At 48.1% G+C, this 24,260-nt stretch overlaps 2 long non-coding RNA genes across 3 annotated transcripts in view; both read left to right on the forward strand.

The window, feature by feature from the left end:
* The window catches only part of LOC138750200 (uncharacterized), a 36,161-nt gene extending 30,639 nt beyond the window's left edge, over positions 1-5,522 (forward strand). The window contains exon 3 of the long non-coding RNA XR_011349153.1: positions 5,097-5,522. This is a non-coding gene — a long non-coding RNA (uncharacterized lncRNA). The remainder of the gene's footprint in view (positions 1-5,096) is intronic.
* A 7,503-nt stretch (positions 5,523-13,025) lies between these two features.
* LOC138750201 (uncharacterized) lies at positions 13,026-18,798 on the forward strand. Of its 2 annotated transcripts, XR_011349155.1 has the most exons (4): positions 13,026-13,170; positions 14,306-14,495; positions 15,152-15,229; positions 18,368-18,798. It is a non-coding gene; the product is annotated as an uncharacterized lncRNA (long non-coding RNA). The 2 variants fall into 2 exon arrangements; XR_011349154.1 differs by lacking the exon at positions 13,026-13,170 and having other exon boundaries at positions 13,719-14,495.
* Positions 18,799-24,260: the final 5,462 nt, after the last annotated feature.

Genomic DNA, 24,260 nt, shown 5'->3' on the forward strand with positions numbered 1-24,260 from the left:
TTTTCTGCACCACCAATCGGAGGATCATCTCTCTGTCTTGATATTTAAAAGAGTGAATCATAACTGCTCGTGGTAATTCGCCTGGAAATGGTTTCTTCCTTAACGCTCTGTTTGCTCGATCTAATTCCAGTCCATCTGGAATAAATTACCTGCCCTACACTTCTGGGATCCATTTCTTCAAAACCTACATCGGATCCGAACCTTGCATATCTTCCGGAAGACCTACTATCTTAACATTATTTCTACGACATTGGTTTTCTAATGAGCCAAACTTCTTCAATAATTCCTTCTTCTGAATCCCCAAATCTACAAAAGGATCTTCCACTATTTCCATTTTTTCTCTATTATGCTCCATTTGACTCTTGCATTCAAGAAAGCCTCCTCAATCTTTTTAAAATGATCTTGCACAGTATCCACTGATCGTGTCCATCTCGTTACATCACTCTTAACTACATTAATATCTTGCTTCATAAAAGTTATTTCTTCACACACAGTGTTCATTTTAGTTTTCATTTCTGAAAATCCTTGAGTCATCTGATGAGTCATCTGCATTGATATATTTGCCATATCTTCCATGAGCTGAGCAATCCCTTCCCGAATTGGAAACACAGAATCCAGTCCAGGATCCATCACCTCCATTTGAGGCTGACCTTCTTTTGCCGCAGTCCCCAGTTGTTGAAATTCTAATGAAATTGAGCATCTTCTTCCTCCATAGCAATAGGTCCTCTTCCGGTGCTGCTGTGGGTCTGGACACCCGACAACAGTGTGCCGACCTCGTCAGTTCACCGTCGATCAGGCTCCCCCACAGCCCACACCTTCTCCAAAGGTTTGTGGACCCTCAACACACTGTGCATGCCCAGTAGGGCCACCGACTACGCAGTGCGTCTTCTGATGCTACACTGTACCTCTCCTGACCACCAGGCAATGCTGCACGCTTATGTGCCTGTCCTCGCTCAGCTGGCCCGCCCTCACGCCTGTGTTCATGAGTGCACGAGTCAAAACCGCTGAACTCATCGCTGAGCTGGTGCCATCTTGCGATAGCGCAAGTGGTGCCGACGAAATACTTCGCCGGGCAGGAATCCTCTGAGGCTTGGAGACGCCAGTCAACGACTCCGTTGCTTCAAGTTGAACTCGGCCATAATTCTTCAACACTTTTGTAAGGTAATTTCTTCTGGAACTGAGTTTTCGATTTTTTCACATTTGTAGCTATTTTGATCCTCCACAATTCCAAAGTCTATAAACAGTATTTTTAATCACTTTTACAACTTTTAAAATCAAGCATTTAATAGTCTAACTGGGGAAGGGTGGAACCACACGTCTACCCTCTGCACCATCTTGTCACAGTATCTAACACAGTTTATAGTAAATCACTGTTAAACCTTCACATTACTGTGAATGCTGTCTCTCAGTTTCTGCCTCAATCTACCGTTCATCAACATTAAACCTTCTCCCCCTGTTAACTTCGTGTTAAAGTATCAGCCTAAGTTTACCACACATCATCATTAAACCTTCTCCCCATTGGGAGACCGGTTTTACTGTATCTGCCACAGTTTATCGTACATCACTATTATACCTTCTCACTACTGTGAACTCGGTGTTACAGAGCCTGCCACTCTACCGCACATCACCAGTAAACCTTCTCCTCAATGTGAGCCTGGTGGTACTGTATCTGCCACAGTTTAGTGTACATCATCATTAAAAATTCTCCCCAATATGAAGCTGGTGTCACTTTATTTGCCAAAGGTTATCGTACAACTCTGTTCAACATTTTCCCCACTATGAACCCGGTGTCACAGGAACTGCCTCAGTTTCCCATACAACACCAATAAAGCTTTTTTTCCCCACTCTGAGCCCAGTATCAATGTATCTACGTAGTCTCCTGTACATCACCATTAACCTCCACCCACAGTGAACCAGATTTCACAGTATCTGCCTCAGTTTATTATACATCATTTTAAAACCTTCTTACTACTGTAAACCTGGAGTCACAGATTCTGCTTTATTCTACCATACTTCTCTGTTAAACCTTCTCAGTACTGTGAACACAGTGTCTCAGTATCTGCCAAGGTCGTCGATTGTACATCTCCGTTATATATTCTCCCAACTGTGAACCTGGGGTCATAGTGTCTGATACAATTTATCGTACATTATTGTTAAACCCACCAGATAAGCTCCAGATAACGAAAGAGGAGTTCTCGCATCTGCAGGAACTGGGGATCATTCGTCGCTCTGACAGCCCTGGGGCTCACCGCTCCACCTGGTCCCAAAAGCCTCCGATGGCTGGCACCCCTGCGGAGATTATCAACGGCTTAATGATATGACAGTATCTGACCGTTACCCCATCCCTCACATTCAGGACTTTATGGCCAATCTGCATGATATGAGAGTATTCTGCAAGGTCAATCTGGTGTGCGTGTATCATCAAATCCCATTGCACCCCGAGGACATCCCCAAAACGGCCTTCATCACATCCTTCGGTTTGTTCGAATTTTTATGCATGCCTTTCAGGCTCAAGAACACCGCCCAGACATAATGCACCTCATGGATACGGTGCGCAGGGATTTGAATTTTGTGTTCATTTATCTGGATGACATTCTTGTCGCCAGCAGAGACTGGGCACAACACAAGTCTCACCTGCACACCCTCTTCTCCCGACTGCCTGAATTCAGCCTAATGATCAGCCCGGCCAAATACCAGTTTTGTGCAGAAGAAAATTTGGATGGGATGAAACTAATCCAGAATCCATTGCACAAGATTGGAAAAATTAGATTGAGCGTCTTCAAATACTTGGAAATTTTGAAGTCAACAGACTTTGGAGTGGCCACATTTGCTCAGTTACACCATTTTTCTGATGTAAGTGAAGGTGGTTTTGATCCTGTCAGTTACTGAGTCCTGTGAAATAACCAAGTGTGAGTAGATGGTGGATTTGTAATGGGAAAAGACAGAGTGGCTCCATTAAAGTCAGTCACCAGACCTTGAATGGAATTGACTGCTGCTATTATGGCGAGCAAAATGGACGCTATGTTAAGAAGAGAATTACAGATGGAGTCCGCAGATCCTGTGTTTTGGACTGATAGAACATCAGTTCTTAAATATATTAATAATGAAATTATGAGGTTTCATCTCTTTGTGACTAACAGAGAGAATGAAAACCTGGACAACAACAAATGGCAGATTTACCACAGGACAGAGTTTCACCTGATGAATTCCCATTTACATCTGTGGAAGTTGATTATTTTGGTCCTTTGCAAGTAAAGTGAGGACGAAGTGTTGAAAAACGATATGGAGTTATTTTCACTTGTTTGACTATGAGAGCAATTCATATTGAAGTAGCGTCATTGCTTGATACAGACTCTTTTATTAATGTTCTTTAGCGTTTTATTCCTAGACGTGGTCAAGTAAAAGAATTATGTTCTGATAATGGATCTAACTTTACAGGAGCTGAACTAGAATTATGAAAAGTTATTCAAAATTGGAATCAACATCAAATTCATGATACATTACTTCAGAAAGAAGTTAATTGGATATTTAATCCACCCATAGTTATGGGTGTGGTACGGGTAAGGGTTAGTTGGTTGTGGAGAACGTTTACAAAGGTCTGTACTGGGCAGTACTGGGCAGCAATGCTTAATGTTGTAATGGATGCGGAAGCTCTGGGAAGGGGTAAGGGAGGGACTGGCCAGGAAGTCTGCAGATGCTGGGGCCGAGGGCAATGCACAAACATGCTGGGGAAACTCATGGATAGTTTTGTGAGGAGCAGGTCCTGCATCACGAATCAAATTGAGTATTTCGAGGAGGTGTCAAAGGAAATAGATGAAGGTCAAGGTCTGTATGTGCTGCACGTGGATTTTAGTAAGGTGCTTGACAAGGTCGTCACGGTAGCCTCATTCAGAACGTCGGGAGGCATGGGATCCATGGAGCCTTGGCTGTGTGGATTCAGAATTGGCTTGTCTGCAGTAAACAGAGGGTAGTAGTAGATGGAACAATGACTAGTGGCTCTCCAAAGGGATCTGCTCTGGGACCCCTGCTCTTTGTGATTTTTATGAATGATGATGGGAGTGGAAGGGTGGGTACGTCAGGGGATGACACAGAGGTAGAGATGTTGTAGACAGTGCAGAAGGTTGTCAGAGGTCATCCAGTTTGCAGAGAAGTGACAGATGGAGTTCAATCCTGTAAATACAGATGTACTTAAACAAGCAACTGGTACAGGTTTATTTCCAGAGTCATTTTCAAGGGCATGAATAACAGTTTTTCCAAAGAAGGTTGGAGACCCATTAAAAGTAGCTTCATATAGACCAATATCTTTATTGAATGCGGATTACAAGATCATGAGCGCAGAGCACTTGGTTAATGGCAGGATTAAGAACAGTGTGCAGGACAGAGAAATATTTAGATCCTGCTCCATAAATCGCTCAAGGTTGCTGTGCAAATTGAGAGGGAGTTTAAGATGCTGTATTGTGTGCTAGCCTTCAGGAGTCAGGGATTGAGTTCAAGAACTGAGAGGTAACGTTGCAGATGTATAAAATTCTAGTCAAACCACACTTGGAATATTGTGTGCATTCCTGGGGCGAGAATACCAGTGGACGTCTAAATAAGGTGAGATGAGGGAACTTTAGACAAGATGTGAGGGGGATATTTTGTTGACACAGAATGTAGTGGGTGGCTGGAATGCATTGCCAGGGGTAGTAGTGGAGGCTGGTCCAAAAAAGTCATGAAAAAGATTTTAATTTCGGGACAGGAATAAAAGAAAAACAGAAGGTACTGGTGGAGGGAGGGAAGAGTAATATTGTTATGGGGTAGGTTCAGATGGGTCAGCTGAAGGGACTCGACTGATCCATCCATGATTTGTCCAGCATCTTGCTGCCATGTCATGGTGAACCAGGGTGTTGCCTGATGGAGACACGGTACTCTGAGATCTGCAGATATAGATTGTGGTTTTCTCCATAACACACTTCCTCAGGTAAAGCAGAGGAAGGGAAAGGCCCTAGTGTGCAGAGGTAGGGAGGGGGTTGATGGGGGAAGAGTTGGGGCCCTCCAAAGTCATCGTGATCAGGCCTCGGAGACGGCATCTCTATCACTCGTATTTCTCTTCCCAGGAGAAGGAGCGATCTCAGAGACAAGACACGAGTCCAGAAGAACATTGCATCCCAGCTGAACAGAGGACGGACAACATCATGATGGCCTGAACCCCTCCCCTTCTCCCTCTGGCCCTGCCAACTCCATTCCCCACTTTTTCCATATACCTTCACCCATTTCCCCCACCCATTTCTCCCCTACCTCTCCTCCATTCCAATCCCCTCCCACTCACCTTCCCTTTCACCTACCCTCACACCTATGCCCTAAACTCAGCCCTCCTCCCTTCACCTCCCCTTTCCCTCTCCTTTGCCCCTCCCCTTCACCTCCTACCCTTCCCCTCCTCCCCTTCCCCTCCTTCCCCTCCCCTTCCTACCCCTAACTTAGGGGAAGGAGGGATAGGGGAAGGGGGTAGGAGAAAGGAGGTAGTGAGAGGGTAGGGGTAGGTAATGGGGTAGTGGAAGGGGTTGCAGGTATGGGGTAGGATTAGGGGAAGGGGGTAGGTGTAGAGGATAGGGGTAGGGTTTAGGTTATGGTTGGGGAAGGTGGGTAGAATTAAGATATGGGTCATGGACGGGTAGAGGTACAGTTAGGTTTGGGGTTAGGAGATGTGGGCTCGGGTTAGGTCGAGGTTTAGGGTTAGGTTTAGAGTTTGGGGAAGTGGGCTTGTTTTAGGTTTAGGGGAAGGGGGTAGGAGTAGGAGGTAGAGGTGGGGTGTGAGTTGGGGTTTGGGGAAGGTGGGTAGGATTAGGGTTGGGTTTAGGGGACAGCGTAGGGATAGGGTTAGGGGACAGAGTGGAAATAAGAGTTAGGGTTGGGGACGTGGTGTAGTGTTTAAAGGTATCGGTAGTGTTAACGTTAAGGATAGAGTTTGTTAGGGGTTAGGGTTAGGTTGGGGAGGGGAGCGGGGGAGGCGAGCAGGGCACGGGAAATGGGGAAGTGATGGGGGAGGGGAATGGGCATGGGAATGAGGAGGGGTACGGTGTAGAGGAAATGGGAGGTGAATGGAGGAAGGCATCGCTACCCCCTCCCCTCCCCACGCCTACCCCCACATTATCCCTGCCTCCTCTCCTCCTTCCAGAGGAAGCCGGGCCTCATACCAGCCAGAACCTCCCTGTAATTTCAGAGCCTCCGTTTCAGGAAGTGCCTTCGACACTTGCCGTTGGACAGACATCTTGTATCTTGATTCATTCTATACCGTTGATATTAAATTTAAAAATGGTTTGGTCTTTTAAAGCTTGAACTCAAAAGGCTCGTCCAGATAGACAACACAGAAACAGGCCCTTCGGCCCCACTCTCCTGCTGGCTGTGCTGTTGTAATCAGTCCATATTCCTCTCCACCTTTTCATTCTTAGCTCCCATCCAGCTCATGTTGCCTTGTCAATCTCACGCTCTGTGGGAAGAAGCTATTTCCCTCCCTGGCTTCTCTGCTTTTATTCCTCCATATCGCCTTCCTGATGGCAGGGGGACAAAGATGCTCTTTGCTGGATATCTGGGAGTCTATTTACAGAGCTCATCCCTGCAAAAAATTCAGGGGTCCCTTGCCTTGAGGTTCCACCCATGTTGCCTCTCCCTCAGCACTCTCTCGTCAGAACACAACTGCACCTTCCTTCCCCTCCTCTCCCAGGTCTCAGTATCCCCCTGACAATTCCAGTCAGCTGCCGTGTCTGCACCCTGCCCCATCTGCTATCGAATGCCCTGCATCCTCCTTCCCCGTTGGTTTCCTCCTGTTATCAGGCATCAGAATGGACCCCACCCTGTTGAAACTACCCATATTCTCACTGATCTCTCTGCACCACTGCCCTCCATCCAGGGGTCTTGGTTGTCTTGTGGTGATGGTGGAGAACAAAGTACCAACTCAAGGAGATGGGGAGCAGTAAGCAGACCCCCTGTTCCAGGAGACATTGAGAACCACAGAGATGCCCAACTCTATCAATCCGGTAGAACCTGGTCATCAGGTGCAAGGAGCTCTCGGGTACTGCTGCACGTGAGGCAGGTGTGGCCCATCCCCACACCTCCACCCTGTCAATTCCCAAAACACATTTCCTATTCATGTGGGGGTCCAAAATGTATAGAGTCTGGAGGACCATGTACGTCGTCAATCAATGGGGGCATAACCCTAACCAGCATGGCTATTGTGTTTGGCTGTGCTTGGAAACAAAGTGCAAGGGCACCAAAAGCCGCTATGTGCTGAAGTTCTACCTGGCTCAGGTGTTGCGAAAGATTGGTCTGGCCCTGATGCCACACAATGTCCTAGTCAGCAGGACTTTGCCCCATCACCTTCATGGGAATGGTTGCATAGACAAACACTGTTGACCACAGGGCCATCAGGCAGTGGTCAGCATGGAATTCCTGCTGACACAGAGACTAGGACTTGATGAGATACTGCGGGGTGGTACCCTGAGCAGAGCATCGAGAGACAGACATCCAGAACTGCTGGAAGACCAGAAACTCAGTGAAAGATGCCCTTTGGTCTGCCTGAAACCCAGATAAGAGAAGCAAACAATAGAAGCCCAAAGCAAAGGGAGGAAGGTTTAGGGGCAATATCAGGGGTACTTGTTTTTACACAGAGTTGTGGGTGCCAGGAATGTCTTGCCAGGAGTGGTGATGAAGGCTAAAATATTAGTGGCATTTAAGGGCTTCTTGGACACATGAATGAAGGAAACATAGAAGATAGGAGCAGGAGTAGGTCATTCGACCCTTCGAGCCTGCTCCGCCATTCAACGAGATCATGGCTGATCTTAAAGTTCAGTACCCCGTCCCCGCCTTCTCTCCGTAACCTTTAATATCCTTATATAGAAGAAATAGATCTAATTCCCTCTTAAATATATTTAATGAACCTGCCTCTACTGCCCTCTGTGGCAATGAATTCCACAGATTCACCACCCTCTGGGTAAAGAAATTCCTCCTCATCTCGGTCCTAAATGGTTTGCTTATTATCCTCAAACCATGGCCCTGGGTTCTGGATTTTCCCACCATTGGAAACATCCCATCTCCATCCATTCTGTCCAGCCCTGCCAGAATTTTATATGTCTCTATGAGATTCCCTCTCAATCTTCTAAACTCCAGTGAGAACAATCCCAATTTGCGCAATCTTTCCTCATAAGTCATTCCTGCCATTCCAGGTATCAGCCTGGTGAATTGTCTCTGCACTCCCTCCATTGCAAGAATGGAGGGTTATGAAGGAGGATGGGTCAAGTTTTTATTTTGCTTGGAATTGATAGGTCAGCGCAACATCGAGGTCCGAAGGGCATAACTGTTCGACGTTAACCTGCTGGTCTTTTAGCACATGGAGATGTGGGTGAGGGAACGCTGCCCACCGGCCTATTCCAGGTTGCTGAGAGATGCACTGAGGCTTGGCGCAGCCAACACGAGGGCGCTGTGGGTAAGGACTCTAATCCTCCGGGTCTTGAGGGGCGGAGTCTAAGGGGAACCCCTTCAACCACAGAGTGCAGGGAGTAACCACGAGGTGTCAAAGTGGTAGAATGATGCTAAACAGAGAACAGGTGCAGTGAAAGGAATATAGGCATGCAACACGAGGATGAGAAAAGACATGGAACAGTTGTCCTCTTGGTCAATAATTTTAGAATAAAGTTAATTTTGGGGTGAAAAAGAGAAAAGCCCGAACTCAGTCAACTTTGTTTCATGAGATACATTCTCCAATCCAGGAAAGCTCCTCTGTACCCGTTCAAATTGAACCCGAGGAAACTGTATTCATGGTGAAAACCTCTGCAAACACACAACCGGACCTATGCACAGAGAGACAAATGATACACGTGCAGTCCCTCCCAAAAAAGAAATAAATTCTGTTGAATCAATAGCAGAGTCTTGGAGTCTTTGTCTGAGCCGGACATCCATCATTCTCCATCCTCACTGCTCGCAGGAAGAATCTGTTTCTGGGCCTGGTGCTACTGGCTCCGATATTCCTCGACCTCTTTCCTGATGAGAAGAGCTGCCAAATGCTGTGGGCAGGTGGAAGGGATCCTCGACGACATTGACAATGAACCCGGTTTATCCCATTGATATTTGGGGTGGGTGGGTTGGGGGGTGAGAGTCCCCATGATCCTATCTGCCACTATAAAAGAAAGAATAAAGAAACCACCTCCCACCTTCATCCCCAATATCCTAACCTCTCCCCTTCTCGCCTCAACAGAAGTGTCTGTTACTTTAAAGTTTCATTGAATAAACGGAGGCCTTCAGGTGAAAGGGAGAGTCAGGGTTTCATGTAAATATCCACACCCACCCTTGGTAAATATGGGCTCCATATTCTTCTGACATATCGAGTTGGAGTGGCCTGTTAACCGAGACACGAGTCACTACACTAGAGAGCCGACAAACACGCTGACAGCGCAGACCCCGTTGGGGCCAATGCCCTTCATCCCAGGGGATGACCCACATCTTGGGAATCAATGAGCAACGGGAGGATCGCCTTCCAACCGGAGGCTGGAGCTGCCTGTTCAAGCAACTTATCTTCCACTTCCACTTCTTGGGTGCATGTCATTCTTTCCAGACTTTGCGGGAGCGCGCCTGCTACCGTGGTGACCTCAGCAGGACCCAGCCCTTCAATTGGATGTGAAGATCACGGTCCAGGCGGCGCTTCAGATGGTTTGGTTGAAGCTGTCAACGTTCTGGATGTCGCAGCCACACGTGGGGTTCAAACAGGCCAAGGACCAGTTCCACCTCCAAGAGATCACCGCTGATGACATCCATTACTCCTCCATGATGTTCTTGCTCATCAGGACATGGCAGCAAGGCTCATCGACTTCCGACATCAGCCTCCCGAGCAAGGCAAATAGGATGCCCTCAAGGAGCTCTTTACCCGCACCTTCAGGCCACGCCTTTATCCTCCACCTCATTCTGTTCCTGCTCTCACTGTCGCATGGCCCAGACAGTCATCCCAACATGACTCCCTTCATGCTATTTCTTTTCAGCTCTCACCAAACGCCCTGGACCCACTTTTCAGGAACTCTTCCCTCTTCCTCCCTATGTCATTGGTATCTCCATGTACCACAACCTCTGGCCCACTTTAGGATGTCTTGGACACCAGCAGCAACACCCCAGATACTGGCACCAGGGAGGCACCACCTGGAAAAGGTCCAGGGTCCTAGTCCAACAGTCCTTTTCCTGAGAATCCAGGCAGCATTGAAATATCAATGGTTGCTCAAAGCAAAATCCTCATTGCGGTGCCCACCAACAAGTTGAGGCACAAAGGTTTGTGGGTCTTTTGGGTTACTGGTGCCAACATATTCCCCATCTCACCCTGCCCCTCCATCTACTGTACAATGTTGCCCAGAAAAAAAAACTCACCGCTTCATTGATGACCTGAACAACAAATGGCTTCTTTAATGGCAAAACACGCTGTTGAACACCACTGCCACTGACCACAAGTATCCCCAACCCCTCAAAACTGGAAGACACTTTGAATGACTTGTCTCTGCCATGAAGACAATGGCCAAGTGGAGCGTCAAGCAAAAGATGCAAGGTCGCCGAGTCCCACACAGCTTCTTGTTCAATTCCCTCCTGGAAGCTGCCTCCCGCGACTCCCCATCTGAGTGTCAGATGCTCGCCTGCTCACCACAGAGAACCAGATGGCAGCAGAGACAGTCACACTCCAGCCACACCTCCCCAACATGTGATGGGTTAAATCTGCGGATGCCACTCACAGCGGACCGAAGAAGTGGTACATGGCAGACCGCACAGAGGCCGGGCTCGAAGGGCTGAGCCACTTGCAAGAACAAATCATGTCCTGCCCGAAAGTGACAGCCTCCCACCTGAATGACCCCGAGAAGAGCTTGGCACCATGGCCTGGGGCAAACCGTTCAACACCCTCGATGCTGGACAGCAGGAAAAAGCTTGGTTTACTGACGGCTCGGGCTGGTGGAGGTGCGAAAAACAGTGGTGTAAGGTGGGAGCGCTCCAGCCCACCACAGATAAAGTACTGACACAAGAGGGTGAGGTGGAGGGGAGAGCCAACTGTCCAAGCTGGCAGCTGTGGCACTGATCCGAAAAGGGACAACCAGGCGGGCCCAGGAGCCTCTTTTCCGATCAGTGCAACAGGATTTCTGGGCTGTGCCAAACAGCACGTCAGTGTGGATGGGTCGGCGTCAGGAGACAGGGAGGCAGATCCATGGCTGCCTGCTCTGAGGACAACAGCACTGGCAGATCTTCTGAGAGGTGGAACAACAAAAGAATAGTCAGGGTCCACCACGTGGATGGACACACCTCCAGGAAAACCGCTGAAGCTGACGCGATGCCACTGTGGACTGAGCTGCTCAAATATGCTCTGCCACTTTTTTCCCCAAGCAGAGAGACCCCAGAGCCTTGGAAGCATTGGTGCATCATAAATGTGGGCATATGGGGGCACTATGATGGACAGAGGATCTGGGGGTCTCATGATGTTGCAAGAACTGTGATGGCCAAATGCCCTATTTGTCAGCAATTAAAACCAAGGGCCACATTCGCTGGGGTTCGGGAGCTGGCCAAGTCTGATAAATTGACCATATCAGGCCTCTCCCCTGCCAAAATAAAAAGTGATATGATCTCATGATGGTCAGCACATACTCGGATGTCCTGCCAGTGGGCCGACCAAGCACCATTTTAGCGTGCTCCATATGTGGAATACCCTATCGGATAACGTCCGAGCAGCAATGGGTGGTGATGCCAAGTATTTGGGGCCACCTGCATATCCCCTACCACCCACAGGCATCCAAGATCAATGAGTGAATGAATGACCTGTTCAAGGTATCGTATGTGACAAGTTGATTGTCAAGTCTTCTCTCCACGAGTGGTTGCAAGTGTATCGATTAATCCGGCGAGTTTGTGTCTGTGTGTGTCTTTTACTCCTCATGCGACTTCACTACATGTGTCAATAAAAGACAACTGTGTTCAAATTCGCCACCCTTGGGACCCCTCGAATCAGTTTCACACACATAATAATTGGTGCAGTGAGCAGGGTCCTTCGAGTTCCGACTGAACACAGCTGCAGTGGAGATGCTTTGGAATTGGGGCAGGAAATCGAGTGCAGGCAGGGAGAACAAGATCTGCGGGTGGACTGACGAGAGTGCAGGGTTCGGGAGCTTGGCAAGCATGCTGGCGGACCACGGCAAACTGGTAGACTGGTCCAAGCTCCTGGATCCACATCTTGAGAAAATAGGTCACCACGTGTGGTCCCACTTCAAGAAGTCGGGGTTCCCAAAATCTAAGGGGAATCAGAGGGTGCCTTTTGGCTGCCATTGTTTCTCCTGAGAAACCAATGTGAGATCATAGAAAGGAAAGATTTGCAGAGGGCCCAGGAAAATAAGGAGATAAAGGTGGTCCAGCAGCGTTGCTGTGCACTGCAGGAGGCAGCACAGACTCCCCCAACCTGAGCCACTGATGTCGAGATGAGAGGGACAGAGGAAGCCAACAGACATGCCAATCAAGGTCTGACTCCTCCCCCACACTCCCAGTGAGTGAGTTTGTACTGGCCATGGAGCGATTAGCCGAGGCCATTTGCCAGGATTCAGGCATTAAAGGTTTCAGAACAGGCCAGGAAGAGCATGAAATCAATTTATTTGCAGAAGTTGTTCTGATATATCTGACAGACCCAACACACTCATTGCCCAAGTTGTGCTCCACCCTGGAGGACTATGGGGACATCTCTGGGTATAAGTTCTTTTGGGATATGTGCAAAATCATGTCACTTAGGAAGGGGGATTAGAGCCAATGTCAAGAAAATAGTCAACAAATGTGGCGGCAAAATGGGATCAAATATCTAGGAGTTAGAATAGATAACAACGAGTAATTTAGACCAGCTGAATTATTCTCCCCTTGCTTGGGGAAATTGAGGAGGATTTAAATGGTTGGATGTCCCTGCCCATTACACTAGTGGTGTCACAGAGAGGGGAGGTGTCACAGAGGGGGGAGATGATGACACAGAGGGGGTGATGATGTCACTGCATGGGGCAGCCATAGCTGAGTCGTGCCATGGCATTGCAACAAAAGAAAGATGCCTCTCCTGGAAGGGGATTCTGGCCCCCATGTCGGAGTAGGACGCTGTCTCATCCCAGGGACCCTCTGATCAACAGGGTTGAGTTTGGAAGCACCCTGCACCCATGGGTGAGATAAAGAGCCTGCTACAGGCTCCCCTACTGGGACAGAGCCTCCTCTGGCACCATCCTTCACCCAGTGTGGGCGGAGAGTATGGAGGCTACATTTAATCCCCTCTCCCCATCCTGAGTGCAGGGCACTTTATGAGGCAGCTGGAGGGGACTGGGGAGGGGAGAACAATGGCATGTGAGGGAATACAGGGATGGGGTCTGTAGGAGTGGAGGGGAGAACAAAGGAACGGGGTAGCACCACAGGCTAATGTCAAGGGAGATTGGATCAGAGATAGGGGACATAGGGTTGAGCTGGGGGGATGGGGTGCGAGGGGACGGAAAGGACTGGGGAAACCATGGGGGTGGTGTTGGGTGGGGGATGAGAGTGTGGTAGAGGAATCGGGGCAGGGGAGAGTGTGAGGTGTCTGAGGGAGAAGAGAAGTTGCGAGGGGGATGGAAGGCAGACCTTTCAACAGAAATGGGACAGAGCTCCCCCTCCACCTGGAATGGGATCTGTCCACTGAGAGACACGACCGCTCCTCCACCCGCCACGCCCCCCCCCCCCCCCCCCGTGGTTACAAGATCCCTTCCACCCTTGCATACACCCCCACACACCCCCAACCGGGATAGGATTCTTTCCCCCAGTGGACCTGGATGAAGGTGCTAGAAAGTGTTTCTGCTGCGGCGGACCCATCAGAGTTGAGCGGTGAAGAGTGGGGCTCTCTCCGCACCACCTGCTCCCTCAGGCAACGAGGTCTCGCTTGCATCATGGAAGATCACGGTGTTGCTGAGCTTCTGGGAATGTGGAGGGCTTCTGCTAAACCCGTGGTAGGGTTCAGAGTGGTTCATCTCCCCGGGACGTGCTGAAGGTCAAGGATGACCCGATCCTCTCATGGAGGGAGGGTTGTAAATAAGGTGAACGGCTGCGGAACTGGCCTCAGTCTGAGGAGAGTGATCAAAGAGGGACCTGGGGTGGCAATATTTCTACTGAGAGGCTGGAAAGAACCACCAGAGGATCAATTCTGACATTTTGGAGACCCTTGGAAGGGAGGTAGAGGGAGGGGTAGAGACTAACTCGGACAACAAGGCTGGGCTGGGATAAATGACCTGTTGTGTACCCTCTGGGTGTGTAAATGCTGCTGCTTCTGCCCCAGAGGACATGGCAATAAGGCCACAACAGAGGTGGCCACACCGTGTCATGGACCCAACGTCCCCAAGGTGGTGTCCTGCACAGATGTTAAAATCATCGACAATGGATCTTTCGGTGTGGTGTACCAAGCAAGGCTGGTGGACTCCGGAGAGCTGATTGCCATCAAGAAGATCTTGCAAGACAAGAGATTCAAGGTGAGGGGGAGGAGCAGTTGTGTGGAAATGAAAAACCCTGATATTTAAATTTAGGGTCTACAGCACGTTCACAGGCCCTTGCGACACATGAGCCCGTTTCACACAATTACACCCAATTGACAAACAACACCCCAAACACATTTTTGAAGGGGGGTGGAAAGAGGAGCATCTGACAGAGACCAAAGCAGCCATGGGGTTTGGAAACAGAGAAAGTCACACAAACCCACAACAGCAGCCCCCCACCCCACACACACACACACACTCACACACACACACACACACACACACACACACACACACACACACACACACACACACACACACACACACACACACACACACACACACACACACACACACACACCTGGCAAATATCAAAGATTTTCTGCAAATTCATTGTTTAGTAGAAGCTGGGAAAACAATCATAAAAACTGAAATGATACTTCATTGAACCCCCTGACGAGTCCCCACTCCAGCGACACGAAAAGTCCCCCCCACTGACTCTCGAAAAGTCCCCCACTTCGGCCTCCCTTGGAGTTCCCCACCTCTGACCTCTTGACAAATCTCCTCCCCTCCTCCTCCCTCAACTTGGACAAGTTGCCCCTCAGGGCCCCGACCCATCGCCCAGCCTTGCTGATGTTCTTCTCTCGCCATAGAACCGCAAACTGCAGATCGTGCTTAAGTTGGATCACACCATCATTGTCCCTCTTCTCAACTTCTCCTCTGTAGTCAAGGTAAGATCCACCTGCACCCACCCCACCCTCACTCTGATGCATATCATTTGCTGCTACCTTCCCCATTCCTTCAATCGATCTGTCTCGCTGCAGCCTCTCTTTTGCCTCCATCCTGCCCCTCTGACCAGTGCTGACTCTTTGACGTTGGCTGCCCTGCTCCTCACCCATTAACTCATGACCTCTTGCCATTTCAACTCCAGACAGCAGCAGCCAAGACCACAAGACAAGGTCGCCAAATTCGGCCACTCAGCCCCTCCAGTCTGTTTCCCCAATTCATTTCACGAATGTACTTTCCCCCATAACTCACTTTTGGCACCTTTTGGTGCGCCTCCAAATCAACGCCTGCTCTGAATCGTCCCAACAACACAGCCTCCACATGTTCGACCCCAGCCAACACCCGGCTGCAAACATTTCTCATCTCGAAACGTCAATGGTTTTTCTCCCCCGGTGAATCCTTGCCTCACGAGGGAGGGCGGTCAGAGCTGCACATTTTGTGCAGTCTCACCAGAAGCCGAATGATGGGGCAGCGGACGGGTCCACTACGGCCTGTTGACGCTCTGCTCGCTGAGCCGTTGGATTCATGCCATGTTGTGTTGAGCAGTGGGGGCATCAGGCCTACAGAGAGCAGGAGGGGCTGGCACTCCTGTTGGGAGAGGCACGGGGTTTTGGAGGGTAAATCCAGCTGACATGTTTGTATTGTGTCCAAGAGGAAGAGCAGGTTTATTTGAATCTGGGTCTGGACTATGTTCCCAAGACGGTTCACTGCATGGTCCAGCACTTCAACAAGGCCAAGCAGCCCATTCCCATGATCTACATCAAGGTGGTTGTGGGTCTGGGTGGTCAAGTTGTCCACTGGGGCAAGCTTGGATGGTGGGGTTGGAGGATATGAAGGAGTTTACTGGCTGAGTCTCGCTGGGGACTGGATATCGATGAAGGGTGCATGAGGGTCTCAATGGGTATTGGTGAGGAGAGAAAGGGTAGTGAGGGGAGAGGGGTGGAGAGGATGATGAGGATGGATGTTGATTGGCAGGGAGGGGCCCTTCACCCACCTCCCCTTACCCTCAGGATATAGACCCGGCCAGTGTGGAGGCAGAGTGGGTCATGTTATATCGTTGTGTTGCCAGATGTTCATGTACCAGCTGTAGCAGAGCATGGCCTACTTCCATCCTCAGGGGGTTTTCCATTGAGACATCAAGCCCCAGAAGATGCTGGTAGATCCCGAGATGGCCTTCTTATTGCTCCTTTATTTCGGCAGGTAGATCCACCCATGTCTGTCCGTTCACCACCTCAACGCGGTCCTGATCCCTCTCCACAACACGGCCTTGTCCCCTCCCCACCAGCTCTCACCCCTCCCCCACCAGCTCTCTCCCCTCCTCCCTCTCCCAACTTGCCCCATCCACAGCTTAATAACTTATTCTAAATAAGATTGTGGGGGCCTTAGATGGAATGAACAGCCAGAAACCTTTCCTAAAGTGTCAGGTGCAAATCTCAGAGAGCATCCGCTTCAGGTGAGGGGAGATTTTTTTTATGCAGAGAGTTGTGAGAGCTTTGAATGCGTCACCAGAGAAAGTGGTAGCGGTTGGTAGAATAGGTACATATAAAAGTCTCTGAGACGAGCATGTGGATGTAAGGGAACAGAATTTTTACATGATAGAGGAATTTGGGGATATGGCGAGAAGGCAGGGTAGGTCGAGTTTGGTCATAAATTAGATCAGCCATGATCGTATTGAATGGCGGAGCAGGCTCGATAGGCCATTTTTGTCCTATTCCTGTTCCCACTTCCTATGTTCCTATGGGTGTGGTACAGGTAAAGGTTGTGGAGAACATTTACAAAGGTCAGTACAGCCTTTATGGGCCAAAGGGCCTGTACTGGGCAGCAATGCTTGATGTTCTCATGGATGCGGAAGCTCTGGGAAGGGGTAAGGGAGGGACTGGCCAGGAAGTCTGCAGATTCTGGGGCCGAGGGCAATGCCCAAACATGCTGGGGAAACTCATGGATAGTTTTGTGAGGAGCAGGTCCTGCTTCACGAGTCAAATTGAGTTTTTAGAGGAGGTGTCAAAGGAGATAGATGAAGGTCAAGGTCTGTATGTGCTGCACGAGGATTTTAGTAAGGTGCTTGACAAGATCCCCACGGAGGCCTCATTCAGAATGTCGGGAGGCATGGGATCCATGGAGCCTTGGCTGTGTGGATTCAGAATTGGCTTGTCTGCAGAAAACAGAGAGTAGTAGTAGATGAAACAATGACTAGTGGCGCTCCAAAGGGATCTGCTCTGGGACCCCTGCTCTTTGTGATTTTTATGAATGATGATGGGAGTGGAAGGGTGGGTACGTCAGGGGATGACACAGAGGTAGAGATGTTGTAGACAGTGTAGAAGGTTGTCATAGGTCATCCAGTTTGCAGAGAAGTGACAGATGGAGTTCGATCCTGTAAATCAGATGTACTTAAATAAGCAACTGGTCCAGGTTTATTTCCAGAGTAATTTTCAAGAGCACGAATAACAGTTATTCCAAAGAAGGTTGGAGCCCCATTAAAAGTAGCTTCATATAGACCAATATCTTCATTGAATGCGGATTAGAAGAATGTGTGGGCAGAGCACTTGGTTAATGGCAGGATTATGAACAGTGTGCAGGACAGAGAAATATTTAGATCCTGCTCCATATATCACTCAAGGTTGCTGTGCAAATTGAGAGGGAGTTTAAGATGGTGTATTGTGTGCTGGCCTTCAGGAGTCAGGGGATTGAGTTCAAAAACTGAGAGGTATCGTTGCAGATGTATAAAATTCTCGTCAGACCACACTTGGAATATTGTGTGCATTCCTGGGGCGAGAATACCAGAGGACGTCTAATTAAGGTGAGCTGAGGGAAATTTAGGCAAGACGTGAGGGGTACATTTTATTCACACAGAATGTAGTGGGTGGCTGGAATGCATTGTCGGGGTAGTAGCGGAGGCTTGTCCAAAAAAGGCATGAAAAGGATTTTAATATGGACAGGAATTCAAGAAAAATGGAGAGTACTGGTGTGAGGGAGGGGAGGGTTCAGGGGTAGGGGGGATGATGGGGGAAGTGTTGGGACCCTCCAAAGTCATTGAGTTCAGGCCTCAGAGACTGTATCTCTATCACTCGTATTTCTCTTCCCAGGAGAAGGAGCGATCTCAGAGACAAGACACGAGTCCAGAAGAACCTCGCATCCCAGCTGAACAGAGGACGGACAACATCATGATGGCCTGAACCCCTCCCCGTCGTATCCCTCTGGCCCTGCCAACCCCATTCCCTGCCTCTTCCATGTCCCTTCACCCACTTCCCCTCTTCTCCTCTACCCCTCCTCCATCCCAACCCCCTCCCGCTCATCTTCCCCTTCCCCTGCCCTCGCACCTATGCCCTAACCCCAGCCCTCCACTCTTCACCTCCCTCTTCCCCTCCGCCCTTCCCTTCCCCTTTCCCCCTCCCCTTCCCCTCCCCCATCCCCTCCCCTAACCCTCCCCCTTCCCCTCCCTTTCTCCTCCTCCCCTTCCCCTCCCCCTTCCCTTTCCCCTTCCTACCCCTAACCTAGGGGAAGGAGGGGGGGGGGAAGGGGGTAGGAGAAAGGGGGTAGTGGAAGGGAGTAAGGGTAGGGGTTGTGGTAAGGGGTAGGGTAGGGGGTAGTGGTAGGGGGTGCGGGGATGGGGAAGGGGTAGGAGGTAGGGTTAGGGGAAGTGGGTAGGTTGTAAGGGATAGGGTAGGGATAGTGGTAGGGGGTGCGGGTATGGGGAAGGGGTAGGGTTAGGGGAAGGGGGTAGGTTGTAAGGGATAGGGTAGGGGGTAGTTGTAGGGGGTGTGGGTATGGGGAAGGTGTAGGAGGTATGGTTAGGGGAAGGGGATAGTTGTAGGGGGTGCGGGTATGGGGAAGGGGTAGGAGGTAGGGTTAGGGGAAGGAGGTAGGTTGTAAGGGATAGGGATAGGGTTTAGTTTAGGGTTGGGGAAGTTGGGTAGAGTTAGGGTTAGTGTTAGGAGACATGGGGTAGGGCTATATCTTGGTTTATGGTTAGGTCTATAGTTCGGGGAAGTGGGCTTGTGTTAGGTATAGGGGAAGGGGGTAGGAGCAGGGGGGTAGAGGAGGAGTGAGGTTTGGGGTTAGGGGATGGTGGGTAGCATTAGGGTTGGGGTTAGGGGGTGGCATAGGCGTAGGAATAAAGTTAGGGTTAGTGGATGGGGTGGGGGTAGAGTTAGGGGACGTGGAGTGGTGGTAGGGGGTATCGGTAGTGTTAAGGTTAGGTTTAGGATTTTGTTAGGGGTTAGGGTTAGGAGTAGGAGGAAGGGAAGGGGGAGGGGAATGGGGGAGGCGAGCGGGGGACGGGAACTGGGGACTGGAAGGGGGAGGGGATGTGGGAGGGGAACGGGCAGTGGAAAGGGGAGGGGAACGGTGTAGAGGAAAGGGGAGGTGAACGGTGGACGGCATCCCTAGCCCCTCCCCTCCCCTTCCCTTCCCCCGCATTTCCCCTGCCTCTCCTCTCCTCCTTCCAGAAGAAGCTGGGCCTCTTTCCGTCCAGAACCTCCCTGTGGTTTCAGAGCCTCCGTTTCAGGAAGTGCCTTCGACGCTTGCTGCTGGACAGACATCTTGTCTCTTGATTCATTCTGTACCATTGATATTAAATTTAAAAATGATTGGGTTTTTTAAAGCTTGAACTCAAAAGCTGGTCCAGATAGAGAAAACATAAACAGGCCCTTCAGCCCCTCTCTCCTGCTAGCTGAGCTGTTGTAATCAGTCCATATTCCTCTCACCCTTTTCATTCTTAGCTCCCATCCAGCTCATGTTGCCTTGTTAATCTCATGGCCTGTGGGAAGATGCTATTTCCCTCCCTGGCTGCTCTGCTTTTATTCCTCCATATCTCCTTCCTGATGGCAGGGCGACAAAGATGCTCTGTGCTGGATATCTATGAGTCTATTTACAGAGCCCATCCCTGCAATCAATCAGGGGACCGTTGCCTTGAGGTGGCACCCATGTTGCCTCTCCCTCAGCACTCTCAGAACACTACTGCACCCTCCTTCCCCTCCTTTCCCAGGTCTCAGTAACCCGCTGACAATTCCAGTCAGCTGCCATGTCTATACCCTGCCCCACCTAAACCGATGGATCGACCAGCGCCTTCTCCCCTGAAGAGTTCGAGGAATCCACTCTCTTGCAATGTCCTGCTATCGAATGCCCTGCATCCTCCTTCCCACTTGGTTCCTCCTGTTATCAGGCGCCTGGATGGACCCCACCCTGTTGAAACTACCCATGTTCTCACTGATCTCTCTGCGCCTCTGCCCTCCATCCAGGGGTCTTGGATTTCTTGTGGGGGTGGTGGAGAACAAAGCACCAACTTAAGGAGATGGGGAGCAGTACAAAGACCCCCAGGTCCAGGAGACAGGGAGAACCACACAGATACCCATCTCTGTCATTCGGGTAAAACCTGATTATCAGGTGCAATGTGCAAGGAACTTTCGGTCCTGCTGCACGTGGGCCATGTTTGGCCCATCCCCACACCACCACCCTGTCAATTCCCAAAACAAATTTCAATTCATGTGGGGGTCCAAAATGAATAGAGTCTGGAGAAGGACCGTGTACATCATCAATCAATGGGGACAAGGGTGTAACCAGCATGACCATAATTGTGTGTGGCTGTGCTTGTAACCAAAGTGCAAGGGCACCAAATGCTGCTCTGTGCTGAGGTTCTACCTGGCTCAGGTGTTGCGAAAGATTGGCCTGGCCCTGGTGCTGCACAATGTTCCAGTCAGCAGGACTTTGCCCCTTTACCTTCCTGGGAACGGTTTCATAGACAAACACATTTGACCACAAAGCCATCAGGCAGTGGTCAGCAGAGCATTGCTGACACAGAGACTCCAGGACTAGATGGGATACTGCGGGGTGGTCCACGGAGCAGAGCATCCAGAGATAGACATCCAGAACTGCTGGAAAACCAGAAACTCGGTGAAAGATGCCCTTCAGTTTGCCTGAAACCCAGATGGGAGTAGCAAACACTAGAAGACATCTGTCTAAAGCAAAGGGAGGAAGATTTAGGGGAGATATCAGGGGTATTTTCTTTTACCCAGAGTTGTGGGTGTCAAGAATGCCTTGCCAGGAGTAGTGATGAAGGCCAAAACATTAGGGACATTTTAGGGGTTCTTAGTTACATTGAGGGGCTGAGATCAAGGAGGATATTCTCCAACAGCAGAGGGTGGCAGTAACCGCAAGATGTCAAAGTGGTGGCAATGAAGCTAAACAGAGACCGTCTAATGTGACTGTGCGCCTGGCTGCGGGAATTTGGACTTACGATATAAACCTTGCTAAGTGCTAGTTCAGGTTGGAAACGTTCGACTTCCTTGGGGGTCAAATCAACAGGCACGGAACTAAACCCTGCTTGAAAAGATAGAGTTTGTTAAGTGCTTCCTCAAACCCCACATAATGAAGGGGCTGCAAGAATTCACTGGTACGATTAATTTTTATCACCGATTCATACCGGTTGTGGCCGACATCATTTTTTTGTTTTTAAACTTTATTTAAGATTTTATAACATGAATAACATATAGAATTACATTTAAAAATTAAGAACTAAATAATAAAATTACAATACAGTATCAGTAATCTAAATAAACTATACCCTCCCCAATAATTATTACACATTAATAACCCAACTCAAATTAGTCCAACCCCCACTTCCCCCCCAAAATAAAGAGTGAAGAATTAAAGTTAATAATATATGTGAGAAAAAAACCCACTTACAAAAAAAACAAAAACATAACCAATTAAAATACTAACAAAAAGAAAAGTAATTAATACTAAGATATCAGACTTAAAAAACATATTTAAATCAAACTTAAATGCATATATTTAACAGAGTTAAGATGAAACATATAATTAACAAACTTAATATAAAAAATTAGTAAAATCAGTAACATTGTCTATCAAAAATTCTGAAACAATAATCAATTCTTTAAAAAAAATTGTAGCATGAGAAAAAAAAAGATGAAAAATAAAACTTTCTCAATAGAGATAAACCTTCACCAAATATCAACTAACTTCACATCTATCATCATATTAGTCACATAAACCGCCATCTTAAAACAAAATTCCAACCTCATTAAACATTGTACAATTCAAATTTGGTACTCTTCCACCATTTTTCCCTTTTAACCTTGAATAATTACCCAATAAAAGCTCCAAAACCACATTTAAATATCCCCAATCATTACGTTAAAATTCAGATATCCAAATATAAAAATACATCTGCAACGAAATCTATATCTTCAACAAATGGAGCATAAGCCAAAAACAAAATTCAAGCCTCATTAAGAATTGTACAATTCAATTTATAACTTTCACCATTATTCCCTTCGTTCTATAACTAAAATAGCAAAATAATATACACCAGAATTACCACTCCATTCACCTTAAAGTTAAAGAAAAAATATTTAAAAAAAACTTATCCATCCCATTCACATTTAAATTTCAAATATTCCTTATCTACTGAATAAACTTTACAAAAAAAACCACATGAATTTTTAGTTTTTTAAACAATCAAATACTTTCTTATGCTTTTTTTTATAAACACAAAAGAAAACCCTTAACTCTTTAATCTAATAATACAAAAAAAGGAAAAAAAAACAGGTAGGAGGTTAAAAATACCCCCTCCCGTCTAAACCGCGCAATGCGGTAACTCCCAAAAAAATGGGTGTGAGATAACTCACACGTAGCAGATGACTTTCAGGAAATAGTGCCCATCCAGTTCTCTCCCCCAACTCTCACTTCATCTTAAACTAACATCATCATTATTTAATATTTTTAAAAAAATTAAAAAAAAAGAACAACTCTTCTTTTAATCAGCTCCAACTGCCGAGTCACCATTACAACCATTCCTTCTTGTAGCACGGCTCTTTTCTTCCATCTCTTGTCTCCTTAGAGATCGCGGTGGACTAAGTCTCTGTTGAAACCGAGTAATTGGCAGCTCTTGAGCAAATGCTATAGCTTCCTTTGGAGAATCAAAGAACTTTGGTTGGCAACCATCTTGAAAAACCTTCAAAACAGCTGGATATCTAAAGGTTGCCTTATAACCTTTCTTCCACAACAACTCTTTAGCAGAATTGAATTCCCGTCATTGGAACATAACTTCTTGACTCAAATCCGCATAGAAGAAAACTCGATTATTTTGAATCATCAAGGGTGATTTTCTCTGTTGTGCATTTCTAATAGCCACTCGTAAAATTATTTCTTGTCGTAATAATTCAAGCAACGAACCAAAACAGGTCTTGGACTTTGACCTGAAATAGGTCTTCTACGCAAGCCTCTGTGAGCACGTTCCAGTATTATACCTTCCAGGAAATGTTCTTGACCCAGCACCTGCAGAATCCATTCAGTAAAAAATTTTCTTGGGTCTGGTCCCTCCATTCCTTCCGGCAAACCAATAATCTTTATATTGTTCCGTCTGGATTGGTTTTCCAAATAATCAATCTTTTTCACCAAATTTTTATTTTGAGTTTGTAAGTCTTTGACCATTTTGGTCACATCTGAAACATGATCTCGTATTTCGTCTATATCTTCTTCACACGAATTAAATTTATCTCTCACTTCAAGCTTAAAAGCTCCAAACTCAGTCATCTGTTGAGAATGTATTTTCACCACAGAGTATTAAACCTAGTACCAAGTTCAGTCATAATCTTGGATAATCCCTGCATTGTATAAGATCATTTAGATTCAAGATTCACAAGAATCTTTTCAATTGGAAGAGATTCTGGCTCAACAGATTCCTGCTTCTTCTGCATAACCAAAGGGTCTTCTTTTGCTTCCTTCATTCTGGTTGCCTTCCTTGTAGTATAGCTGCGTGTGGAAACCCCAGCCACAGCCTCTCCAGCAATGACTGGAGGACGCTGGCCGGGGTTTTCCCCAGTCCATCAAGTTGTATAGGTTCTTTTATCTCAAAAGGTGCAGTTTGCAGTGCCACCGCTACAGTTGACAAATGCCTTTCCCCAGCCGGTACTTCAACTGATGTTACTACAAGCGGTTCATTCATAACATTGCCGT

The sequence above is a fragment of the Narcine bancroftii genome, unplaced genomic scaffold (genome assembly GCF_036971445.1).
Source record: "Narcine bancroftii isolate sNarBan1 unplaced genomic scaffold, sNarBan1.hap1 Scaffold_105, whole genome shotgun sequence".
NCBI lineage: Eukaryota > Metazoa > Chordata > Chondrichthyes > Torpediniformes > Narcinidae > Narcine > Narcine bancroftii.